General features: G+C 33.7%; 1 long non-coding RNA gene across 1 annotated transcript; it reads right to left on the bottom strand.

Annotated features, from left to right (window-relative positions):
* Positions 1-1,884: 1,884 nt before the first annotated feature.
* LOC126930350 (uncharacterized) lies at positions 1,885-8,549 on the bottom strand. The gene is made up of 3 exons (XR_007717580.1): positions 8,320-8,549; positions 6,347-6,591; positions 1,885-1,986 (listed from the first exon to the last, which is right to left on the bottom strand). It is a non-coding gene; the product is annotated as an uncharacterized LOC126930350 (long non-coding RNA).
* Between the last annotated feature and the right edge of the window lie 268 nt (positions 8,550-8,817).

Raw genomic sequence — 8,817 nt, forward strand, 5'->3', positions numbered from 1 at the left:
GAAATAAATGGTCCTTTCCCACATTACTTGAAACATCATTTGAATAAGAACCACCATATTAGTAGTTATATATATTCATGGTTCATTTTGATAGGAATAAAAAACCTTAATCAGATAAATATCACTTATCACCATTAATTTCCAAAAAATTTTGATCATGCATGCATACATCCAAGAGAAGTATGTTAATTAATTAATTAATTAATTATGAATAAATTTATATTTAAGGCATGAAAGTCACACATAGATTTTATGGGCACATAAAATCCTTACTGTTTTCCTTCTGAGTAATGTAATAAAATAAGTATTTTACAGTTTTATTAACCACAAAATTAAGACAGTTTAGCTGGATCAGCAAAGGTTTATCTGCTCAATTATTAAACACATAATATATTCCTTTTTGAAATGTCAAAGGAATTAAAAAGTCTGAACTGTGTTAGAAAAAATATATTGCAGGCCGGGCGCAGTGGCTCACGCCTATAATCTTAGCACTTTGAGAGGCCGAGGCGGGCAGATTACCTGAGATCAGGAGTTTGAGACCAGCCTGGCTAACATGGTGAAATCCCAACTCTACTAAAAATAAAAAAAATAGCTGGGCATGGTGTTGGGCACCTGTAGTTCCAACTACTCAGGAGGCCGAGGCAGGAGAATCGCTTGAACATGGGAGGGAGGCAGAGGTTGCAGTGTGCCGAGATCACACCACTGCACTCCAGCCTGGGCAACCAGAGCAAAACTCCATCTCAGAAAAAAAAGAAAAGAAAAAATATATTGCCAACATATTTGTATATATTTCCTATTAATTAATTCAGCATATTTATTGAGTGCTCTATGTGCCAAACATTGTACAAGGTTTGAAGTATAAAAGAACAATCAAATAACAACATTACAAAATTAAAATGATTATCATAAAAGCAAGAGTAGACTCACAGTTTGATGCAATAGTATGAGCAATTCCAGGAAAATATCCAAATATGTTTGCAGATAAAAATATTTGCGTAGATTATGAAATATTTAAATTGCCTATTAAATCACAAATTATTTAAATATTAATTTTTTACTGTATGATAAATATAACATTAAAATCAGTGATGAAAGAATAGTGAATCATCTAAACAGTATTCTGGCAGGTGAATGCTGAATTGAAATATATATAGAAAGAAATAATTCTGCCTATGTATGTATATACATGTATGTGCTTTAACTTTTTCCATCTCATCCTAAAATAAATTTCAAATGAATAAAGATAATTTCAGTCCACTTAAATGTCAAACATTTGTTCACTCAATAAAAGCAAATGAACTTTAAAGGCAAGTTGCTAAAGAAAAAAAAAAAAAGGCAAGATGTCCAAGAAAGAATTTATAAGCTTAATATATAAGAAATTCATACTAAGCAATAAAATACAATCAAATGGGCAAAAGATTTTTATATAGGTTATAGGAATAACAGCCTCAGTAAACATCAAAAGAAAATAACTGAAAAGAACAAAGTAAAAATAATCATCTATCCAAATTATCAAACGTTATCTAACATTGGCAAAGAGTGATAAAACAGCTTGCCATAGTTGTCTAATGCAGTGTTCTATAGAGCAATCTAACAATTTTACTTAAAACCACAAAAAAGGTACAAACTCTTTGGCCAAACAATAATAATTCTGTACTTCTTCCCAATAAAAATATCAGAGATGTTCCAAAATTCATATATAATGATGTTCTTCCCCATATTGTATTTATTGTAAAAATTATAATCAAATCATCTAATAACAGAGGCATATTTACACAAATTATAAAATAGCTAATTGCCTTTATTACTTATAAAATTTAAGCAAAACACATTGAAACATTGAGAAAGGAATAAGGAATTGTATTATATACTAGAAACTTATCGGCCAGGAGAAGAAGAGCCATTCTCCCACTTTCGTTCATTATCCTCTTCCTTAAAAGATACGCCAATTCAAGTCTGACTTGCTGAAAGTAACTTTATGATACTCTGCATGAAGATAAAACATACAAGATAGTTCCTTAATACTCAATGTGCATAAGGGATGAAAAGTATGCAACTTGTGTCAAGTGAGAGGTAAAGAATCTCAAAAATAATTCAGTCTCTTGTCTGCTGATAAATGAAATATCAAAAACATATATTTCAGTATTGCAGGGTCTGTCCATTTATCAAAGCACACTACCTGACTTCATAATATGATACAAAGCCATAGTAACCAAGACATGGTGCTAGTATAAAAACAGACACACAGACTAATGAAACAGTGTAAAGAATCCCAAAGTCAATCCACGAATTAAGAGCCAACTCATTTTCAACAAAGATACCAAGAACATACATTGAAGAAAGGACAACCTCTTCAACAAACAGTTGTGAGAAAACTGGATATGCACATTCAGAAGAATGCAGCTAGACCTTTATGTCTCCCCAAATACAAAACCAAATCCAAAGGGATTAGAGACTTAACTGCAGGACTTGAAACTATGAAACTACCAGAAGAAAACACTGGAGAAATTCTTAAGAACATTGTTCTGGGCAAAGATTTTTTGGGGTGAGACCTCAAAAGCACAGGCAACGAAAGCAAAAATAGACAAACGGGATTATATCAAGGTATAAAGTTGCCGCACAGCAAAGGAAACAATCAAGAAAGTGAAGAGACAACCTACAGAATGAGAGAAAATGTTTGCAAACTATCTATCTGATAAGGAATTAATAACGACAGTATATAAGAAAATTAAATAAGTCAGTGACAAAAAAGAAAACAACATGGTTTTTTTAATGGACAAATGATCTGGATAGACATTTCTCAAAAGAAGACGTACAATGGTCAATGAAATACTCAATATCACTAATCATCAGGGAAATGCAAATTGAAACCACAGTGAAATATCATCTCACCCCAGTTAAAATGGCTTTATGAAAAGGATTTTAAAAAGAAACAGATACTGGTGAGAATGCAGAGAAAGGGGAACCACAGTACACTATTGGTGGAATTAAGATAGCCATTATGAAAAACAGTATGGAGATTACTCAAAAAAAGTAAAAATAGAACTACCATATGATCCAGCAGTTTCACTACTGAGTATGTATCCAAGAGAAAGAAAGGTATATATCAAAGGGATGTCTGCACTCCCATGTCTATTGCAGCACTGTTGAAAATACAATATGGAATCAACCTAAGTCCATCAATGGATGAATGTATAAGCAAAATGTGGTATATAATACACACAATGAAATACTATTCAGCCATAAAAAGTGATGAAATCATGTCATTTGCAGCAACTCGGATGCAACTGGAGAACATTATGTAAAGCGAAATAAGCCAGGCACAGAAAGACAAATAATCCATGATCTCACTCATATGTGGGAGCTAAAAAAGTAGATATCATAAAGATAGAGAGTAGACTGGCTGTCACCAGAGGCTCAGAGAAATTAAAGCAGACTGGGGTCAGGCAAACAGAGGTTGATTAATGGACACAAAAATATAGTTAGAAGAAATAAAATCTAGTCTTCAGTACCTCTGTAGGGTGACTATAGGAAACAATATTGTATTATATATTTCAAAATAGCTAGAAGAATTTGAATGTTCTTAGAATACAGAAAAATAAAAATTTGAGATTATGGCACTTAACTATTCTGACTTGATCATTACACATTATTTTAAGGTGTCAAATTATCACATGTACTCCCCAAATACATACAACTACTATGTATCAATAAAAAAAAGAAAATATGCTAGAAAGGTAAATATAGTAAGTGTTCAATAAGCATTAGCAATGCTGCTGCTATTGCTTAAAATGATGATGATGATGATCATGATGATGATGATGTTTTTTCCTTTGGTACATTCTAAGACATCTCCTGTAATCATTTTCTTTCTTTGTTATTATTAGATTAAATTTCTTACGTTTAGATTGTGAATTCTTAGAACTGCTTATTCCCTTCTACTCAAATATACAGAGTAACAGTTGTCTATAAAAAGAAAGCATTATAATAAAATGCACATGCAAGAACTTAAAAAGGAAAATAATCTGAAATTATTCTGTATAGTTAAATTCTTACACACCTTATTACTCAACAATTCTACTCATAGGGCGATTTGCGATAAAGAGAGGACACATGAAGAAGTCTTTCACATAAGACATGTCGAAGAATGTTGCATGAAGAACTAGTCATAACAACAAAACTGAAAATAACCCAAATTCTCACCACCTAAAGAATTGATAAGGTACAGCTACACTATGGAATAATCAGACAAATAAGTAAAATTCCTGGAATAATCAGACAAATAAATTCCATTATCTAAAATATGAGAATCATACCATCTTTTTTGAAGATTTTGTGCATTGAAATAATGCATGCAAAGATCTGAAATATCATAAACATAAAATCACTGTTAATTATTTGTAATCATTACTCCAATTGGCGTATTTTATTCACTTTAAATATTTTTTATGTATTCAAACTTGAAGCAATAAAATATTTTCTTTCCTAAAGCAATATATTTGTTCTTTCACTGTCTCTTCCACACACACACACACACACACACACAAACTATACTGTCATTAAAATCTGTATGACAAAAATTATAGTTGTTTATATTTTAACACCTAGGGAAAATGCATGGGTATTTTAGAAGCAGGTTAAAAACGTACTTCATTATTTCTAGGTCTCCAAAGAAGCACTAAAATTACATGTTCATTAGTACAGTCAGATATTACTGCTAAATGTTAAGAGTGTACATAAATATAATGAAAGGCCACTTTTGTTTTGAAATATCAATAGATCTAAGTCATTGATTTGCCTATACTCTTAGGCTTTACAAAGCAGTAAAGGACTCGAAATTCTAAACCATTAGTGTGAAAAAAAGTCGTTCTAAAACAGTTTTTCACAGGGTTTGTAATGTGAATCTATGTGCAGATGTTAGACATTGATGGCAAAGCCACAATCAAATGAGATATTAGAGCACAAAGTCCAGTCTTAGCTCTAATAAAGCTTAGAAGTTTGATAAATATCAAAGGGCTATAATAGTTCACAGAAATGCGGGGATGACTTGGGTATAAGCAGTTTCATGGAAACTCTGAAGTCCAGTAGCTTCAATAGCAAGAATAAAAACAGAAGCAAACAAAATAGGAAATCATAAGAAAAACTATGAATTACATATAAGTTAAGTAAATTTCCTGAGACTACAACAAAACTCAAACCATTTAGGAGTTGATCAATAACAACTGAGGCTTAAGTTGACTAATGTACTTAAATCTTGATTTTTGTATTTTTTTGATTCCCTCCTCTATTGCTTTATAAAATATCTATTTTAATGAAATAATTATAAATAAGCAAACCTAAGCTAACTAATAGTGTAAGGAAAGAGATAAATATGTTCTCAATCGCAAGCCACAAATGAGTATTTAAAGACTGTGTGATAAAGTCCACTCTGAAACCTGAAGTGTATAGTAAAAGCTAGCTATTTCAGGAAAGTGTGAGCAATCTAAAAGTCATAATTTTTTGCTATTCGATCTTCCACAAAACAAAGTGAGCTCAAGATTTTCTGAAAGAACCTTAAACTTGAATCTAGGAAGCAGTTCTAATCCTTGGTATGCCACAAATTAATTGTATGGCCTTAAGAAAATGACTTCTCCAGTTTCCTCATGTAAGTAACCAGACATTAAACTAAACCATCTCAAGAATAATTTTTGAGTCTACAATTTTATGTTAATATTATACTAAAACAAAACCCAGAGGGGTAAAGTTGACTTTCAGTCTGTAAAACGTATCATACTGCCAAGGGTGTTTGTATTTTTATTTTCAGATCCAACTTTCTTATCCTTTTAATTATACTTTGTAATTAGTATGTATTGCATACTAATTGCATACATAGCCTGGTGTAGTGGTGTGAGCCTGTAGTAGTGGCCGCTCAGGAGGCTGAGGCAGGAGAGTCACTCGAGCCTAGGAGTTTCAGTCTGCAGTGAGCCGTGATTGTGCCAGTGCACTGCAGCCTTAGGGACAGAGTGAGATCCTGTCTCTAAAAAATATTTAAATAAATAAAAAATAAACATAATACATACTATGTCTATAACTATATACTGTGATTAGTTAAATAATGTATGCAGTTTTGAAAAAAGTATAAATTTGTCATCAAATCAGGACTTAGAATGAAGCATCATTCAATTAATGGAGCTGGGAAAATTAATTAACCATCTAGAAAAAAATTAGTCTTTCCTTATACCTAAATAGATTTGAGTTATTGTAGTTTCCATATTTATTGATTCTTCAATATCCACCACATTCTCTTCCAGATTCATCTAATTCACCTTGATTTGATTAAGGAATTAGAATGGGGCCCAGTTCTTACCAATGAGACACAGAGGAAGTCTGCAGCAGACTTCTAGGAAATCATTTCTTTCTTTAAAGAAAAAAGACAAAAGAAAACATGATCCCCTTTCTCCTCTGGAGATTCTGTGCAGGCTGTGATGCCTGGAACTGCAACAGCCTTAGGTTCCTGAGTCTTACTGCAACATATTTACAGCCAACCCTACTCCTGGACTTCGTGTTTATTATTTATATCAGTCCAAGTTCTTGAAATGATGCTGCTTTCATCTGAAATACACAAACAAATAAAATTACATTTATTTATATACACATATCACATGTATATACATACACGTATATATGTTTTTATAGAGTATTAGAATGCTACCCTTTCTCAAAATATGTTAAATATAAACTAAACTTGACTGTTAATTATGATGTGTCCTAATTTAATGTTATGAAAAATTCTGATGTTCAAAAATTAAAAATGAAGCTACATTGATATTAAAGTTATATTTCATTTTTTAAAAAATCCTACCTAGTTTTCAATCTACCTCAAGCACATTACCAGAAAATATTTCACCTGTACCACACCAATAAAGATAAAGACAAAGACCTTCTTTAGAAATTATCTATCATTCTCCAGTCAGCAATTTCTAGATATTTGAATAAATTACACTGTTATACCCAATGACTGCTGTTGATATTGATGAATGATAGAAAAGAATTAAAATGCTTAAACCTAAAATCTAAAATGGAATAATGATATGATTCTCTTTCAAAATCTTCCTGAGATTTTTAACTTTTTCCCTGATAATAGAAGGAGGAGGAGAAGAAAAATGGTTCTTCAATTACTAAAATTGCAATCACAGGAGACAGTGAAATTTGAAAATATGGTCATGGTTTTCTCTCCAGATCAGTGGGATCATCTGAGCCCTTAACAGAGAAACTCCATAAGGATTTGATGCTGGATAAATGTGATACTTTATTCAACAGTGTAATTTATTTGGTGAAATATTTTATTGATTTGTCATTTACATATACTAATTTTCACCTTAAGAGTACAGTTGGATGAATTTTAACAAATGTATACAGTCACTATCCACATGCATAATCAAGATATAGAATGTTTCCATTCCCAAAAAGTTACCTCATGCCCCTTTGTAGATAATCCTCTCACACTACCCGTTTCCCTGGCAACCACTGGCAACTACTAATATAATTTCTCTATGTTTGCCCTTTCTGCAAGCTCGTATGAATGGAGTCATACGATATACAACTGCTCAATTATGAATTATTTCTCTTATTAGAATGCTTTTGAGATTTAAAAATGTTTTGAGTATCAGTAGTTCATTCCTTTTAACAGCTGAGAATTGTTCCATTGTCTGAATTGCTATTCATTCACCAGTTGGTGGATATTTGAGTTGCTTATGATTTTTGGCAATTATGAATAAAGAAGTCATAACATTTACATCATATGGATTGTGTGGATACATGTTTTCATTTCTCTGGGTAAATACCCAGTCGTGATTTCTGGGTCATATATTAAGTATATATTTAACTTCATAAGTAATAGCCAATTGTTTTATGAAGTGGCTGTACCGCTTCACATTCGTATGAAGGTTTTTACAGGTTCTACATCCTTGAGAGCACTTGGTATTGTGCATCTTTTTAATTTTAGCCAGTCTGATTGGCTGTATAGTATGTCATTGTGATTTTAATTTCATTCTCCTAATAACCAATAATTTTTATACTGGTTTTTTTTTGACATCTGTATATCTTTTCTGGTGAAGTATCTATACAAATAATTTAATCATTTTTAATAATCTTTTATTTATAGTTTTCTAAGAGCTTTGGTCTCGAACTTGGGGGGTGGGAAAGTGAGGATCCTCCGGAAGGCCTGGGTGGCCCAGAGGGGCCCTGAGGCTGGCAGTTGGGAGGGAAGTGAATCAAGGACTCTCCCCTCAGTGCTGAGGAAAAGGTATTTGGCTCAGTCTCCTACCCCCACTCCCCTACCTGTGAAGGGATGGGGTCCGAGTCTCCTCGCCTCTTTCCAGGGCGCAGAGGCCATTCCTGGTTGAGCCTCTGGAGGCAGCTTTTGCTGAACCCATAAAGGCTGATCATGATGGCACAGGACAGGGCAGCCTATAAGATCCTCAGGAGGAGGTCTGCAGAGTCCCCTGGTGCCCCACTGGGCCTGATGGAGTCAGTGTGATGGGTGGAACATCACTATCACAGCCCCCACCACTCCCAGGGCAGCCTGCCATTGAGTCTTCACCACGTCAAAGGGTAGTGTCAGGACCACAGTCACCATCTCTGAGACTCCACCAGCCACAAAGCTGAGGTCTGCTAATCTCTAGTCCTTTAGCATTCAACCAGCTCTTCTCCAGCTCAGAGTTGGACCCGTGCAGGGTTGAGAAGGGCACATCTTGAAGGGCAGTGGGGCCTAACCCTGCCACAGGGAGCGCCAGCCGCCCTGAGCCACCACAGGCAGACACGGGTGCCGAGCTCATG

The sequence above is a fragment of the Macaca thibetana genome, chromosome 11 (genome assembly GCF_024542745.1).
Source record: "Macaca thibetana thibetana isolate TM-01 chromosome 11, ASM2454274v1, whole genome shotgun sequence".
Lineage (NCBI taxonomy): Eukaryota > Metazoa > Chordata > Mammalia > Primates > Cercopithecidae > Macaca > Macaca thibetana.